Source organism: Alexandromys fortis, unplaced genomic scaffold (assembly GCF_014885135.2).
Source record: "Alexandromys fortis isolate MF-2015 unplaced genomic scaffold, M_Fortis_MF-2015_v1.1 scaffold_144, whole genome shotgun sequence".
NCBI lineage: Eukaryota > Metazoa > Chordata > Mammalia > Rodentia > Cricetidae > Alexandromys > Alexandromys fortis.
Window position 1 is genome coordinate 1,662,345 of NW_026068021.1, and position 18,979 is coordinate 1,681,323.

At 38.9% G+C, this 18,979-nt stretch overlaps 1 protein-coding gene and 1 long non-coding RNA gene across 2 annotated transcripts in view; both read right to left on the reverse strand.

The window, feature by feature from the left end:
* Sdk1 (sidekick cell adhesion molecule 1) overlaps positions 1-18,979 on the reverse strand; it is a 961,631-nt gene that overhangs the window by 914,303 nt on the left and 28,349 nt on the right. The gene's annotated exons all lie outside the window — the stretch shown is intronic.
* Positions 1-18,979, reverse strand: part of LOC126514336 (uncharacterized) — a 34,987-nt gene that overhangs the window by 9,986 nt on the left and 6,022 nt on the right. The window contains exon 2 of the long non-coding RNA XR_007595553.1: positions 16,423-16,526. This is a non-coding gene — a long non-coding RNA (uncharacterized lncRNA). The remainder of the gene's footprint in view (positions 1-16,422; positions 16,527-18,979) is intronic.

The window sequence follows — 18,979 nt, forward strand, 5'->3', positions numbered from 1 at the left end:
AGAGTGAGTTCCAGAGAATTTGGCAGAGGTGGCACACACACTTTGGAGGCAGAGACAGGGGGATCCCTGTGAATTCAAGGCCTGCTTGGTCCACAGAGTGAGTTCCAGGACAGCCAGGGCTATACAGATAATCCCTGTCTTGAAGAAAGAGAGAGAGAGAGCGAGAGAGAGAGAGACAGAGAGAGAGACAGAGAGAGAGACAGAGAGAGAGAGACAAAGAGAGAGACAGAGAGAGACAGAGAGAGAGAGACAGAGAGAAGGAGACAGAGAAGGAGAACCAGAAAGAGCAAAAGAAACCAAGAAATAAGACACTAGCCAAAGACAAGACCAGATAACAGCACCTAAAATTATAAATTTCCCAATCCAAGATTCCTAAGTGCCAGTGTAAAAATATAACCAGTAATAATCAGAATAATATGTCTACACTAGAGCCAAGCAACTTTACCACAGCAGGCCCTGAGTATTGTGAAATAGCTGACACCCAAGAAAATGACCTTCAAATAGTCTTACAAATATGATGGAGGTCCTAAAAGAGGAAATAGATAAATTCCTTAAAGAAATCTATGAAACACAAAGAAAAGAAATGAATTGTTTAAGAAATTAAGTGGAAATAAAATCAAAAGAAAAAAAAACCCAAACTGAAGAAAATCTAGAAATAAGAAAAATTTACGAATTTGAAGAGGAACCTCAGAAGCAAACCCTACCAATAAAATACAAGAGATGGAAGAAAGAAAAGAACAAATTTGGGGCACTGAAGACACAAAAGGAGAAATAGATACCTTGGTCAAAGAAAACGTTAAATAAAAAAAAAAAAAAAAACTGGCCCAAATGATCCAGAAAATCTGAGACGATGAAAAGACCAAGACCAAATCTATCTAAAAATAAGAGAAAAACAGAAGAAAAAAACTTGGTCAAAGGCACAGAAAATATTTTCAGCAAAATCATAGAAAAAAATTGTTAACCTAAAGAAGGAGATTTCAATTAAAGGTATAAGAAGCATGCAGAACACCAAATAGACCTGGCCAGAAAAGAAATTCACCTCAACACATACTAATCAAAACACTAAACATACAAAACAAAGAATCGTCTGTACAGAAGTTCTATATACTCTAAGTGACCACAGGCACCAGCCAGACTACTATATCCAGCAAAACTTTCAATCATAATAGATGAAGAAAATAAGACATTCTATGATAAAGCAAAATTTAAACATCTATCTACATATCCAGCCCCATAGAGCGCACTAGAAGGAAAACTCCAAACAAGAGGTTAACCACACCCAAGGAAACACAGAAATAAATAACCTCAGACCAGAAAATCAAGAGGGAATGTTGCGGGAGGTCCTTCCGCCCCCTCCAACCAATAGCTGCTGAGATACCAGCCCATTGGGGCATGGTTTCTCTCCCTTTAAAAAAAAGGCTACTTCCTCTGCTTGCTCTCTTCACTTCCTGCTCCACTAACGACTAGATTCCCTTTCTGATTGCGCAGAGGGATGTTGTCTGGGACAGTAATCTGTAAGTTTTTTCCTCTTTAAATAAATACCACTCTATTAATCATAATTCCAAACTGGTGTGGCATTGTTCATGACTTACGCCTTCAAGGGAACACACACACACACACACATCACAACAACAAAATGACAGGAATCTACAAACACTGGTCATTGGTATCTTTCAACATCAATGGAATCGATTCACCAATAAAAAGGCACACGCTAACAAAATGAATGTGAGAACAGGAGCCATCCTTTGGCTGCATCCAAGAAATACACCTCAACATCAAGGATAGACATCATTTCAGGGTAAAAGGATACCCTGAGACATAAGGACAAATAGACATAAGGAACAAGATGATGTGACCATTTCAGTATCTGACAAAATGGACTTCAAACCAAAACTAATCAGAAGAGATTAGAAAAGACACTACGTACACATTAAAGGAAAAATCTACCAAGAGGACATTACCGTTCTTAACACCTATGCACCAAAACCACGGGCACCCAAGTTTATAAAAGAAACACTACTACAACTTAAATTAGATACTGACCCTCATGTACTGATTAGCGGGAGACTTCAAATACCCAACTCTTTCAATTAAATAGGTCATCCAGACAAAAACTAAACAGAGAAATGATGGAGCTAACTGGTTATAAATCAAATGGACATAACAGATATTTACAAAACATTCACCCAAACACAAAAGAATATACCTTTCTTCCCATCCTTTCTACAAAATTGACCACATACTCAAACACAAAGTAAGTCTTAAGAGATACAAGAAAATTTAAATAAAACCCTGTATCCTTTCTGACCACAACAGATTAAAGTTTGATGTCAACAAGAAAAGAAACAACAGAAAGCTCACAAACTCATGGAAATGGAACAACTCACTACAAAATGAAAGAAAAGTGTCAAAGAATTAAAGGCTTTCTAGAATTGAGTGAAAATGAATATACATATACCAAAACTTATGTGATAAAATGAACATAGTTCTAAGAGGCAAGTTCATAGCACTAAGTGCCATAATAATAATAATAATAATAATAATAATACATACTAGTAACTTAGCAGCACATCCAAAAGCTCTAGAACAAAAAGAAGAAATCACATCCAAAAGGAGTAGATGGCAAGAAAGAATCAAACTCAGGGCTGAGATGTATAAAATAGAAGCAAGAGAATCAATAAAACTAAGTATTGGTTCTTTAAAATAATGAGATTGACAAACTTTGGTGATTTAAAAGGAAATGGTCCCCAAAGGGAGTGGCACTGTTGACAGGTATGTTTTTGTCAGAAGGGGATAGCTTTGTTGGAGTAAGTGTGTCACTGTGGGAGCAGGCTTTGGGTTTTCCAATAATCAGGATACCACCCAATGCTTAAGTCTACTTCCTATTGCCTGTAAGATATAGGACTCTGAGCTACTTCAGCACCAAGTCATCCTGCATGCAATCATGCTCCTTGTCATGATGATAATGGACTGAACCTCTGAAAGTGTAAAAGAGCCACCCCAATTTAATGTTTACAAGAGTTGCCATGGTCATGATATCTCTTCACAGAAACAGAAAATCAACTAAGACAAAAGTCCTTATCCAAATTAATTAAAAGGCAGAGAGAATATCCAAATAAACAAAATTAGAAATTAAAAGGGAGATATAACAACATATACCAAGGAAACCTAGATAACCATAAGGATATACTTTAAAATCTATACACCACCAAACTGGAAAATCCAAAAAAATGTATAATTTTCTTGATACATGCCACTTACCAAAGTTAAATCAAGATCAGATAACCAATTCAAACAGATCTATAATCCCTAGTGAAATAGAAGCAGTAATTAAAAGTCTCCCAAACAAAAATAACAACAACAAAAAGCCCAGGGTCAGATGGGTTTAGTTTAGAGTTCTATCTGACTTTCAAAAAAGAGTTCATGCCAATACATCTCAAATTATTTCACAAAATAGAAAAAAAAAAGATATTGCCCAGTTCATTTTATGAGGCTACAGTTACCCTAACATCCAAATTACATAAAGATGCAACAAAGAAAGAGAATTACAGATCAATTTCTTTTATGAACACTGATGCAAAAAAGTCTCAATAAAATACTGGCAAACCGAATCCAAGAATAATCGAAATGATCCTCCACCATGATCAATTTGGCCTCATTCCAGAGATACAGAGATAATTCAACACACATAAATCGATAAATATAAGCTACCATAGAATTAAATTGAAAGATAAAAACCATATGATCATCTCATTAGATGGAGAAAGGCCCCTTCATGATAAACATCCTGGAGAGATTAGGAGTACAAGGGAGATACATCAACATAATAGGGGCAATTTACAGCAAACCCACAGCCAACATCAAATGACATGGAGAGAAATTCAAAGCAATTCCACTGAAATCAGTAACAAGACAAGGCTCTCGATTCTTTCTGTATCTATTCAATACAGTACTCTCAGCTAGGACAAAAAGACAACTGAGGGATAACAAACGGATACAAATTGGAAAGTAAGAGGTCAAAGTATCCTTATTTCAGATGATATGACAGTTCATGTAAGTGACCCTAAAAATTCCACTGGAAAACTCCAATAGCTGGTAAACACTTGCAACAGAGTTGCTGAATGTAAGATTAACTTCAAAAAATCAATAGCCCTCATATATACAAATGACACACAGACTGAGAAAGAAATCAAAAAAACAATACCTTTACCAAATCATATCAAATATTTTGGGATAACTCTAAACAAGAACATGAAAGATCTATATGATAAAATCTTTAAGACATTGAAGAAAGAAATTAAAGAGGATAACAAAAGATGGAAAGATCTCCCATGCTCCAGGATCAATAGGATCAGCATAGAAAAAAAAAAATGGCCATCCTAATGAAAGCAATCTACAGATCCAATGCAATCCTAATCGAAATTCTTCACAGATTTTGAAAGAATAATTTTCAGCTTCATATAAAAAAAAAAAACAGGATTTCTGGCCAGTGGTGGCGCATACTTTTAATCCCAGCACTCGGCAGACAGAGGCAGGCAGATCTCTGTGAGTTTGAGGCCAGCCTGGTCTACAAGAGCTAGTTCCAGGACAGGCTCCAAAACTACAGAGAAACCCTGTTAAAAAATAATAATAATAAATAAATAAACAAACAAACAGGATTGATGTGGGATTCCCCTCTGTATGCTATGACTACCAATTACCATTGGTTAATAAACTGTTTTAGGCAGAGTAGAGTTGGGGGGGGAACTAAACTGATCCTACTTCATGTTATGGCTTTGTGGGAGCCTAGCCAGTTTGGATGCTCACCTTCCTAGACCGGGATGGAGGGGGGAGGACTTTGGACTTTCCACAGGGCAGGGAACCCTGAATGCTCTTCGGAAAAAAGATTTTTACAAACTAAACATCCATCCCATAGAGGACTATTAGCCAATACATACATATATACATATATACATATATACATATATACATATATACATACATACATGTTGCCAAGACTATGGGTTGCTCTTCATAAACTGACAGCAAGCCCCCATTGCTGAAACTAACACCCACAAAACTCACTGAACATGGAAAAGTCAAGCTGGTACCTACATACAGCCTTCACCTCTTTGTCTTTAATACAGGAAGGTGCTGTGCATGCTGCCAAAAGAGAAACATAAATACCAACCCAGACATAAACCCTCTGATCTACAATGGCGTCCTACCTGCAAGATACGCTAGGGCAATGGTGACACAAAGCTTGTGGGAATACCTAACCAATTTCTGATTTGACAAGGCCACTCCCTGCGAGGGAATCCATCCCCCACACTGCTTGAGTGACCAGTAACCAGAGACAAGATAGCCCAGGAACCTAGGGTAAAATCAAAAAGAAAATAGCAGTAAAATGACTCCTAATGACATTTTACTAATAATACTGATAGATCCGTGCATTGCTCAGCCATCAGATGGGAACAAACACAGACCCACAGTTAGGCATTATGCAGTGAGAGACCTCTGAACACTCAGTCCTAAACAGGATATCTCCATCAAATCCCTCCCCTCAGGGATCGGGGAACCCTGCAGAAGAGGAGGCAGAAAGAGTGAAAGAGTCAGAAGGGATGGAGGATACAAAGAAAAGAAAGCCCTCTAAATCAACAGACACAGCAATTGAGGCAGCGAGCACAGGGCCTCCACTTGTCTGCACCAGGTAGGTCCTTTGTATTATGGCTTCCAGTTTAATGTGTTTATGGGATTCCTGAGTATGCAAACAAATGAGTCTGTTTCTTGTGCTTGTTTCCTTCTGTCTTGTCCAATTCTGACATTTTGGGTTTTATTTTATCCTACTATATTTTATTTTATTAGTATCCCTTAGAAGCCTTTCTGTTTTCTAATGAGAGACAGGGAGTGGATCTGAATGGGAGAGGAGGTGGGGAAGAACTGAGAGGAAGAGAAGGAGGGAGACTATAATCAGGATATATTATGTGAGAAAAAAAAATCTATTTTCCATAAAATGAAAAAAAGACAGGAGAGAGGGAGGGATGGGCAGACGGAGGGAAGGAGGGAGAAGGAGGGAGGGAGGAGATCCAGGAGAGAAGTCTCCTTCCTACTCTCATCAGTCTGTCTTTGCTACCATGCACTGCGCCCACTTTTCCTGACTGTTCCGACTTTGGTCAGGTTGCTATCCAACTATTCGTTCTACTTTTCTCTCTCGCTAACTGCAAGGTTCCCTGGTGATCGCCTTCCTTAATACTCATGTTGACTTACCCTGCAGCAGTCATCAATCACGTATTTTACTGTCATTTCTTCAATGTCTTCCACAAGGACACTTGAGTCTTCAGCCTTCCAATCAGACAAAACTTTCAGAAAAACTGTGCTCATCACCTTTCATGCAAATACTTGAGTTCCTCGAAATGTACCAGGCAAAGAGAGAATAAAACAGGAACGAGATGAATTTTCTTTCCTCGTGAAGCTTATATTGTAGTGGGGATGGGAGAAAAATACACAGTGCTATACAGGGAAATGGGAAACAGTGCCAAAGGAAGTCTGGTAAGCCTGAACCATAGGAGGAAACATCCAGGAGCCTACACAGAACATGGAAGGCCATTTTAAGAATTTCAAATTATTTTCCTAGTACAATGAAATTTACCTCCCAAGAGGGCAGTGGACATGTATAACGAAATGCATGTCAGTCTACTAACTATGGAAGTTAAGAGCAAAGCCAGGCTCTCGTGAGGAGACCTGTTAGTAGCAACAGAGACTAGGATGAGGTGAGATTCAACAAAGGAAACAGAGTGGCAAGGTGGGAAGGGGAAATGTCTCAGACAGTAACTGAAAAAAGGGTTTCCAAGAATAAAAAAAAAAAATAGTTTGATAGTGTCAAATGTTCCTGAAGGTCATTTTTTGAATCTCTAGGAGGTTTTAAGTTCTTCCTCACACTTGGCCATCGTATATGCTGAATCCTGTCTGGAGATTATCAGTCTCTCTGAGAACTTTGCAAACTCCCAACTCTTTCCTTCTCTGTCTCTGTCTCTCTGTCTCTCTCTCTATATAGAGAGAGAGGTTGTTGCTGAAATTTATGTTATTAGAAAAGAACAGAAGAAGGGTGAAATAATAGTTAACTGACTATCATGCCCAAGAGCTTCTTTTTCTCTTAGGTCCCAGTCAACTGCTAAAAGCAAAAGGGAAATTTGGTGGGAATTGCTACCTTAAGTAAAAAGTTCATGACTAAGGACAAGCAAAGGGTCTACAGAACATCTCTGAAAAGAAGCTGAGACATCTAAGAACAGACTCACATCTTCAACACCAGTCTTGTCCTAGTGAACTGATCGGCTGGGCAACCAAACACACTTCCCAGCTCTCTTGTAGTCAAGGTCTGGATTGTTCCACACCATTATAGATATGAGCCATAAAATGTAAATCTGTTTGTTCTACCAAAGATTAAAACTGAACTAATGGAGAAAGGAGTAATGTGCAGCCTACCCACCTTGGTTTCAGGCACAGGAGATGAGGTAGTATATTTCTGGGACCAGGCACCACCAGCAATAGCAGTAGCTTTAGAAGCAGCCAGCTTCATGACTGGGAAGAACTTCGGTGGGTCCTAGAGGTGCTTTCAAGACCCACAATAATTTATCCAAAGCAGAGAAGGTAAGGAACTCATGTTGGGACACAAGAGTGCATGACAGAGTTATTCAAAACACAGTGCAAGTTCCAGATGACCTTTGGAGTCCAGGCCAAGTATAGATGGGGGGGAGGGAGTAAGGGAGGGAGGGAGGGAGAGAGGGAGGGATGGAGAGAGGGAGGGAGGTTAGAAACAAAGGAAGGAAGCCACCAAACAAGAAACCAGAGGCAATGAAAGATATGGAAGGGATCAACTAAAGAAAGGGAAGGCAAGGGGAGAAAAAACATTCCCCAACTTCATTTCTGAAACTCTCTTGCCCTCATTAAACAGTAGCCTACAGGTAGGGAATGAGAACATCATATACCACAACTATATGTGCTCCAGATACCAAGAGACTTCCTAGAAAGTGTGAAACACTACAAATATGCACAAGTCTGAAAGGCTCGCAGTACTTTTGTTAAGAACCTGCTAAGTCAGCTCTATGCATCAAGCCCTTCATTAGGAATCAGGTCCCCAAGGCAACAAGGCCACAGGAAGCAACCTGGCTTCCAATCTCTCAAGCAAGAGCTCTGAATTCATTCATGGACAGCATACCTGTGAGAATACCAAAGTCAAATGCACTGCCTGGAGTTGAAAGCTCTTTGCTTCGCAGCACAACCCTTTCGAAAGGTTAGGTTCCACTGTCGGCAAAAGGCAAGAGCGCTTTTCTGGACAGTGAAGCCCATTCCCCAAGCTGCGCCATCAGCTCCAATCAGTAGTAATGTCAGCCACAGCAAACAGAGTAACTGTTCAACTCAATGTGTTAATATTATTTAGGCACCTTCAATAATGTAATGCAAATCACATTAAAAGCTTGACAGATTTACCAGAAATACTCCGTGTATCTATTCCTGCAGGGAGGAAAAGTTACTGGGAAATAGCAGCACCTTCCTGGCTGAATGTCAGAACCTTTAAAAGCATCACTGTCCCCTACAGCGCATTATGACATTCCTAGAAACTGCTTCGGTTTCCACCAATTTTAATTGAATTATGAAATTCAGAGTCTTTCTAGGGCTCAGAAATATAATAATTTTAAAATAAATGATGGGCCATTTACATTCACTACAAATGAGAATAAAAATTGTTTTTGCCAAGCAGATAACAGATTCCATTATCACTTCTTTATAATTACTCTGACTTAACTTTATGAGAAATTAGAAGGGAGCAGTTTTGAAGTTCTTGAATCCTATTTAACTATATCCTTTTCACCTACAAAACAGGAATTACCCACGTGAGCTATACTTCTGGAAGAGTGAGAATAATGTGAGAACACTTTCCAGCCCTGACATTAAAGGATGGAACCCTGCTGAGGTCTGTTTGTACAACGTTAGTCACACCTGTCAGTGAACCATGGCCTGGACATTAACTACCCAGGAAAGGGGAAGGGGGTTAAACTATGATTCAACCATAAAGAAAAGTTTTTAATTTTCTGTAAGTGATCAAAAATAAGTCAGACAAATCTAAAAATCTTCCTTATTAGTTAGTGCCATTCACAAACCACAAACACTGAGGTTGACGAGATGGCTCAATAAAACCACTTGCTCTGCATCCATGGAAAAGCCAGGCATGGTCACAGGACTCTGTAACTCCAGTAATACCAGTTGTAAACAGGTAGATCTTGGGAGCTCACTGGTCAACCAACGTGAACAAAATGGTGGTTTTTCGGGTTCAATGAGAAGAAAGCCCACTTTAAGGGAATAAAGCAAAGACTGTAGAAAAATACACCCTCATCAGACCTCCTATGTCTATACCCACAAATACATAAACACACATGAGCGCGTGCGCATGCATACACAGACACATGCACACACACTTTTTCAATTATAAACATTAACTTTTAAGACAGTTGGATAAAGCATTTTTCAAGCTATAACAATTTTTTCATTATGTTCTTATCAGAGAGAATTTTAAAGCAACTCAAGACAGCATGAGAAAGTGATATTCAAAAGTTGCAATGGTAGATAAATTGATTTTTAGTATCTATAAAATAAGCAAAAATAAATGTCTTACCATAAATATGAAAATCTATCTTACAAGGTAAGACTTTGCTAAAAAAAAAAAAGCTACATTTTTATATCAAAATACCTTTTAAAAGTACTTCCAAGTAAAATGTCTGCAAGGCAACTAGTCAGCACTGAGTTAACAAACCACATCAGAGGTCATTGGATAGGGACATGTAGATGAGATGTAAACCTAGCCAAGAAGACTCAGTTTCAGTAAGCACATTTGTCCTTTGAAGGTGTGCTTAAATATGAACCAGAAGCACAAAACAAAAGAGAAACAAAGTAAGCACTGTCAAAATTTAAAACCCTGGTGCTTCTAAGAGCACCAACATGATCACCCATTCTGGGTAAATGACACGGTTGGGAAAGTGCTATGTAACCATAAGGACCTAAGTTCAATCCCCAGAACCCAAGTTTAAAAGCTAGGTATGGCTGCACAACTGTAATCCAAGTGTTGGGTACGGAGAGATAGTGGATCTCTGGACCTTGCTGGTATAGGATCTTCTGTCTATGTGTTACTTTCATTGGTTAAATAAAGAAGCTGCCTTGGCCTTTTGATAGGCCAGCCCTTAGGTGGGTGGAGTAGACAGAACAGAATTCTGGGAGGAACAAGGCAGTGTGGCAGACGCCATGGCTCTCCTCTCCGAGATGGACGCTGGTTAGACTCATGCCGGTAAGCCACTCCTTTTACTACACTTGCTGATAAGTGAACCAGTCTAACCAAATCAGTGAGCTCCAGTTCACTCAGACACCCTGTCTTAAAAAATAATGAGGATGCCAATTAAGGGAAATATCTGACATCACCCTCTGGTCTATATGCACACATACCACATGCACAAACAACTCAAAGAACACTAAAAAAATATTTGAAAATTATTAATCTAAGGCACATCAAAAATGCATAAGGAACTATTATAAATCAGTGAGAGAAAGATAAAAAGCTAATTAAAATTGGGCAAAGGATCTGAACACATAGCTCTCAGAAGAAATTATATGCCTGACCAATAAGTATGCAGAAAGAGGGTCAATACCATTCATACTGAATAGGAAGACTATTAAAAAAGCTAAAAAGGACAATAACAAGTGCTGAGAAGGCCATGGAGACGCTGAAAGCCTCTCACTATTGGTGGAAATCTACAATGATGCAGGCCGTCAGAATCTAGTGGTTTTTTTTAAGACATTGAACACAATCACCATCACATAAAGCAGAAATCAACTCAAAAGTATAGACCCAAAAGATGTGAAGATCAAAAGCTTCTACATGGCAGCATTACTTCCATCCATAGGGAAGTGAAAAACAGGTCGAGGGAGACAGCTCACTCAGGAAAACGACCTTGCTACCCAAGGACCTGAGTTTTGTCTCCAGAATCCACATAAAAAACCAGGTGCTGTGGTGCATGCCTGTAACCACCACAGTAGAGGAGGCAGATACGAAGGATCCCAGGGCTCACTAGTCAGCCACCCTGACCTAATGACTGAACTCCAGGGCAATGAAATGACTTATATTAAAGGAGCTGTACAGTATCTCCGAGCTTGACCTTTGACTTGCACATGTGCGTACATGTGCACCTGCACATGCACACACAAACATAGAGATATCCATTTTAAAAAACATTTAAAAGAAATGAAAACAATCCAAATGTTTGACCAAGCGTTAATAAATAAAGAGAATGCGGTGTTACCCACACCATAGTCTGCTGAACAGTAGTAACAGGATTAGAGGACTGACACGTGCTACGACACGGAGGATTCTGGAAAACAGGCTGTGTGAAAGAAGTGAGGCAGGAAAGACAAGCTGTATGATGCATTTATGTCACATTACACAACTGACATGTCCATAGGAGTAAAAAGCAGACTAGCAATTACCTGGCCGGGTGGGAGGGTGTAAAGTAACAACAACCCGGCAGTGTAAGGTTCCTCTGATAGGAACTGAAAATGTTCTAGGTCTACTTATGGCTGCACATTTCAAAATATACTAAAAACTAAAGAACCAGTGAATTTTATGTTATGTGAATAACATTTTTAAAAGCTATTTTTAAAAAAGTAAACTGGGCATGGTGGCACACGCCTATAATCCCAGTACTCGGGAGGCAGAAATAGATGGATCTCTATGAGTTTGAGGCCAGCCTGGTCTACAAAGAGAGTTCCAGGAAAACTAGGGCTATTACACAGAGAAACCCTGTCTTGAAGAGAAAGGGGGAGAGAGGGAGGGAGGGAAGGAAGAAAGGAGGGAGGGAATGAAAGGAGGGAGGGAATGAAAGGAAGGAAGGCACAGACAGACAGACGCAGAGAGGAAAAATGTATAAATATGGAACTGTTTTTCCCTCAGAAAATAAAGGTACTTGTTGACAAGCCAAACATCCTAAGTTCAGTCCCCAGAACTCACATCATAGAAGGAAGGAACAGGATACTGCATGTTCTTCTCGGATATCCACTAGTGAGTTATGGCATATGAACACACAAACGCGAGCATGCATGCACGCACCATGGGGAGGAATATGAAGGATGATACATAAAAACTAACATTTCAGAATTTAAATTACTATTATTGATAAAACATGAGTTAATTTAAAATAAGAAAGTAATGTTGATTATACCACTCAGACAATGCCTAGCAGAAGGAAAGGATGAATGGCATTTGTAAACACAGTAAAAATATACACCAATGAAATCTCTCATTTGGACGACTCAGCATTACTGACATACTGAAGTATATACATACATTATTTCTATGCTGTAAATCTACATTTTGAATTTCCCTACAAAAAATTCAACGATACAAATAATCATTTCTGATAGTTACAAGCAAACAACCTAAAGACCAATGAGTTGGAAACCAGGGTGCAAATGTTACAATACATATGGAATACTACACAGTCACTTAAAAGTGATCTGTGTGCAAGTTAAAGATCTCCAAGATGAAAAAGTAAAAAGATCAAAGACAAAACAGCATATGATCTCATCTGTATGCTCTTTAGAAAACATACTGACATATAAATAAATTTCCTGATACAACATTAACACTAGTTTCCTTCAGTTAAAAGATTGAAGAACACTTTTACATAATAATTCTGCTGTTGAGTTTTTAATCTAGTAAGTTTCCATTGCTATGTATTTTTTAAAACCACACTGGCTTCCTTTCTATGAAGTTTGGGTCTTACTCTACAAACAAAAACAACCTAGACCCCTCTTGACATGCTATTACCATGATCTAAAATGAAATCACCCTCATCATTTACAAGCAACTTCAATATATGACTAAAAGCATATTCTAAGAGCTCATAAATGTAGACCTTAAAAGAGGCCTAATACTGTTTTATGATGCATTACTTCATTTCAAATAACTCAAAATAACACTATAATGCACCAATCAGATTGGATAAAATAAAAGTATTTTTTGAATATCATTTATTTTGCTTCTGGAAGATGTCTCTTTGTTCAAGTTATAATAACTGAAGCAAACATTTCAATGTACTTCCCAATTATATTTTTAAGACAAAATTTCACTCTGCAGCATAGACTGACCTTGAACTTACAGGAGTACTCAGAACCCAGTCTCCCACATGCTGGAATTACAGGTCTGAGACACCATACCCAGATATTTACAATGATTCTTAGAAATAAACTTAAGCATGTACAGAATAAGAATACCATGCAAGTAACGTGTTATTTTTAGGAAATCCTATTCTGAATATGCTTTACATAATAATCTCATTTTCACAGCCTCTAAGGGGACAGCAAAAGTATTATCATTCTCATTTTACATGTGCATAGTGATCAGGCATCAGAATACACCATGTACCACTCAGCATGAAAACAACAGCTATAGGTACAAACACCCTTTGGGCCAGAAGTGTTCAGAACTCAGATGGCTCTGGGCTTTAGAAGAGTAATTACAGCATTACATAATGCCCTCTCGGGTATGGAAAGCATACCCAAAACAAACGCATTTCTATTTCTGCAAAGAAATATATAAATATTAACAACAACAAGCGGGGTAAATAAAGGTCTGTCTACTCAGGTCAAGCTCTGCCTCCAAAGGAGTGATAAAACTTGGTATGAGGACCTTTTATAATTACTATTACTTTGAAACTACGGACACTGGGTTCTGGGCCTACAGAGGTTATCTGTCTACTGAAAACCATTTTTTTTTTAAATTAGGCAAAAGTCCTTTTCTATCTCAAAAGTCAAAACCCTTTTTTGGCAAAATGGATATGGGGTCCAAACTTGCCAAGCTTGACACAGGCTTCCTGGAAAGCCAAAAGCACCACTCCCATCACGAATGAATCTCTTTCTTTGCTCGGCCATATCAAGCACCACTGGCAAGGAGAGACGACTCAGAGGACTCAGAGAAAATAAAAGTTAGCACTACTTGACTGGCAGCTTCTTCCTTGCTCTCTCCTGCCATCCTGCATCATCAGGCAGCTAAGGCTAGTCATCACCCCACTCATCAGCACTCCCCTCATCCTGTATTCTCTAAGCAAAAGGTCCCACCTGCCTCCCTTAACCATCCTCCTACTCCTTCTGCTGGTCAGTCTTCTGCACGTGCTCATTTGTCTCTGTCCTAAAATGTCACGCCAAGACCAAGTGCAGCTGCCTTATCTGAACAACACAAAGCCTGGTTACTTACCTAGAAAGGAACATTATCTTCTCATCTAATAGCTTACACCTATTAAACTCTAGCACTAAGCCGCACTAAAGCAATTGATATAAGCCCAGAGAAAGAAAATCAATTAACTCACTATTAAATTAAAATGTATAACCGTTTTGTGCCCACTAGTACATTAAAAGCTACTCACTCTCAGCAATAAACAATTGAATGTAAGTAAAAACAAGATATGATGGATTAAATGGTAGTATTGTAAAAAACGCCTACAAAATGGGAGAAAGAACTAGGTGAGATGAAGATGAAAGAAATCAAGAAAGGAAGAAAGGAAAGAAGGAAGGAGCGAGCAAAGAAAAGATCAGCAGAGACTTGAAAATTACTCTAAAGTTCACACATTACCATTGCTTGCTTTGATGGTTAGCTTTAGCTTTAACTGTCAACTTGAAATACCCTAAAATCACCTGTGAAAAGAGTCACAATGAGGGACTATATACATGGGGTTGGCCTGTGAGTATGCCTGTGGGGGACCAGCCCACTGTGGGTGGCACCATTTTCTAGGTAGGGGTTCCTGAACTATATGAAAGAAATAGCTGAGAAAAAAGGGGACAATAAACATGCATTTCTCTCTGCTCCTGACTGGGACCAACTATCTGAGGTTTCTTCTTGACTGCCTCACAATGATAGACATTAACCTGGAACTGTAAACCGAAATAAGTTACTTTCTCTCCTAAGTCGGTTTGTGTCAAGATTTTATAACAACAGAAATGAACTAGGAAATTCGTGTTTACTTTTTTTGTGTGATTAAAAAGTGGAAGCTGTAAAAAAAAATGAATGGAGAAAAGATAGGGGAATATTTGCACTCTTTTGTATATTTATGACTTACAATAAGTTTTAAAATCTGTCAAAGCAGCCTTGACAAGAATATACAGAAATAAGAACCACCACAACCAGAGAAGTCGAGATTTGACCTGACTGGGGTGACAAGGGAATGAAGGAAGGAAAGAAAAACACACACAAACACCACACACATACACACACACACACACACACACACACACACACACACACACACGAGAGGGGGAAGGGAGAGAGAGAAGCTAGAATCAAGTAGTCTATTCTCACTCTGAAGGAGCACACCTACCATGCAGCAACCGGGAACCTCAGTGTGTTATGTACAGCACAAGGGGAAGTGTTGAGTACTCTCTGGTAGGAGGTCTCTGTAAAAGAGCAGTCTCAGGCCATAAACTTCCCAAGGGAGGAGTTTGTAATGGCTGGCGTTTGTAAACACTGCCAACATTCGAACTTGGACCTAGAGGAGGGCCTTGCCAATTCAGAGCCTGGCCGGGACATGTACAGCTTTGCCATTCCCAAGGATCTGAGTCATGGTTCCTTGACATGTCAACATATTCACTCAGGACTTTCTTAGCGCCACACAGGAGGCTTGATGTAAACATAGGTTAACCCTATTTTTCTGAAGGACAATTGTGATACAGAAGAATATGAGCACACACTATGACCAAGCAATCCTATCGCAAGGTATTTAACGTAACTAAGGTGCGTATCAGTCAGACAGAAAAAGATGGGTATATTTAACCATATTCATCAATCATGATTTATAACAGAAAACTACAGCAACTTCAGTGACTAGTAACATCTAAGTAAACAAAACTCACAGTGCAAGAGTATTCACACATTCGAAATTATGCCTAACTATGGAATTAAAAGCTGATATTGTTGAATGAGCAATTACAAACAGCATACAATTTCATTCAGCTTCATTAGTGAGATACGTGTGTGGTATGGTGTGTGTGTGTGACCTGTCATGTACATGGTCACATATGTGTATGTACATTTTGAGACCAGAGCACTGGGCATCTTCTTCAATCACTCTCCACTTCACAATTTTGAGACAGGGTCTCTCAATGAACTTGAAGTTCACCAATTAGATGAGCTGCCTGTCCAGCAAGTCCCAGGATCCTCATGTCTCCATCTCTCCTGCATACCCACCATGCCCTGTCTGGGTACTGGCAAATCCAAACTCAGGTTCTTACTCTTGTATAGCCAGCACTTTACTAAATGAGCTATCTTCCCAGTCATGTGTGTGTGTGTGTGTGTGTGTGTGTGTGTGTGTGTGTATACAGAGACAGAGACAGACTTCTAGATATATTTACCAAAATGTATCAACGGCTCTCTTCAAATGCTTCATTTTTCCTTCTTTAGCTGTTTTTGCATTCTCTTCCATTTCCAGTGAACAAACATCATAAAGCCTAAGCCACTGAGAAACAAAACACCAACCATTTGATTCAAGTTAGTTTAATGTCTTCACGCATCTACATGTAATTTTGTTCTTTTACTTGTAATTTCTTCCCCCCTTGATAGGGCATCATTGATACAAACAAGTACACTAAACCGCCCCGGGCTCTCATCAGGAGCACAATGGATTCACACAGATTAGTCATATTTCCTAAAGTCCTATGACTTTTAATGCCTAACAACCCAGAACATTTTCCTGCTCAAGAAAAAGATCATTTGAGCAAAATGTCAGAAATCCAAAGGCCTAAAGACCATTTACACACTTTTTTTTAACAAATTCATGGAATTATTTAGCAACTCTTCTACATTTTAGACAGATGCATAAAGCTATAATATTTGGCAATGTTAATAATTTTATACAAGAAGGTAGTTTATTTTGTTGATATGCCCTTTTAATCTTTTAGACAGTTCTATAATGGAAATTATTTTTAATATTCTATTGTCTATAATTAAAATCATCATTTTGGTCCCTGGAAACTGGGATTATACAAGAACTTCTTCAAAAGCTTATTATAAAAAAGAGTTTTAAGTACAATGCTAAACTTCTTTAAATTACACATATTTTTCTTCCTAAGTTGGTATTATTTGAATATATTGAGATATTAAGTAAAATTTCTGTGTCAGTTATAAATACAAGCAATGCACGAGGTTGAAGGCATCTGGAGAAATAGGTTAAAAGCTGCATATGGGGCTGGAACAATGGCTCAGTGGTTAAGAGCTTGCATTGCTCTTTCAAAGAAAGGACACAGTTTTGACTCCCAGTACCCATATTGGGCAGCTCACAACCACCTGTCACTCCACTTTTAGGAGATCTGGCATCTCTGACTCTGTAAACTACATTCAAAGCACATACTCACACAGAGACATACACATATACACAATTAAAAACAAGAAATTACTTTTTTAAAAGATGCTACATGTACAGTTTGGGATATTGTGTGTAATAACTTAGGAGTGAGTGAAGTGATATATGCAGTTAGAAACTGGCTACTAATGCTCATAAATCTTAGTGTGCCCAACCTATAAGATACAGAACATGGCTGTAAGCGCCATTTTTCTCCTGTGGAGAGTGACAGAATCTGTGAGACCCAAGTGGCTCAGCAGGTGATAGTGCAGAGAACATTAAAGGGTTGTCCTTATGCAAAGGCCATGACCTTTGAAAACAGTGAAGACAGAAGCACTTCCAGAGACGTGTGAGCACCCTGGATCCCAGTATTAAATGCAGTTTCTTAAAGCTTGTCCTCTGGTTAAAAAAGAAGTTCAAACAGGACGTCACTTCATTCCCCTCCATGAAAACAGAAGATTAAACCCGAGAAAAGGGTTGTTTAACCATAAGAACTTTCAAACACATCAATTCTGAATCTCGCCTTTACTTCTTTTTCCTTGGTACAGGCTTAATAAAGTTATTGGAGAAAAACTAGAAATACTGATCATAAAAATAAAATATAAAAACCAGCAGCCACCTCAAATAGACCTCATTAGGATGACTTTTCTAAAAGGGCTTTTCAGTTTCTATTTTAGCAGTAAAGGGAAGAGTCTACTATTGCGTTGAGTGCAAAGCCTGTTTTATAACTAAAAGTTACAGTCATCCAGGGGGAGTTTATTTCATATTACTGAGGCGGCATCCAGCCCCAAACCACCTTTGATCAAGAGGCCTCTCTCAGCGGCACACAAGCTTCTGAGCTACCCCCTATCCATTCTGATCCCCTGCTCCAAAACAGCCTAAGGATTAGCTTTTTGGATCTACTTCTCAAATAAAAGATTTTTAAAAGTAGTGAAAAAGGGATTAAATAGGCTGAAAATTCAAATTAATAGGTGAGTAAAACACAGCTTTCCCAAAGCCGTGTGGTAGGCAGTCTTATAAGGTGCTGGTACGTGATCTAGAGTTTTTATTTGGTTATTAGCTATGCATCTATCACTGCAAAATTTACCAAGTGATATTATTTGTGTTCTTTTCACTACAATTTTAATAAAAAGCTTACTTTTTTTTAATTCTTACAACCCAAACAATCTACCCAATGACTTCAAGTGCAAAGAGAAGACAAGACAGGAGAAAAAAAGGCAATCTTAACCTAACACTGAAACGTGAGGGAGAAGCTAAACAGGAACCATGAGCGCCCTGGAATCATGCTCTCCAGACTGATGAGAGACAAAACCCCTGTCCATTCTCTTGTCTCAAGTGACATCACATGAGAAAGATACATCATGCAACATGATTCTTGTCATATACAGTAGCATATATGACACTAGGAAGGTTGATTAATTCCAAAGAGCTCATATAGACCCCGCGTGATGGTTACTCTTCACTCTCTACTTGGATTAAGACTCAGCTAGGAGACACACTTTCGGGGGCATGTGTGGGGTTGTGGGCAGAGAGGGTGAGTGGGGGAAAGGCCAACCCTGACAGCAGAACAG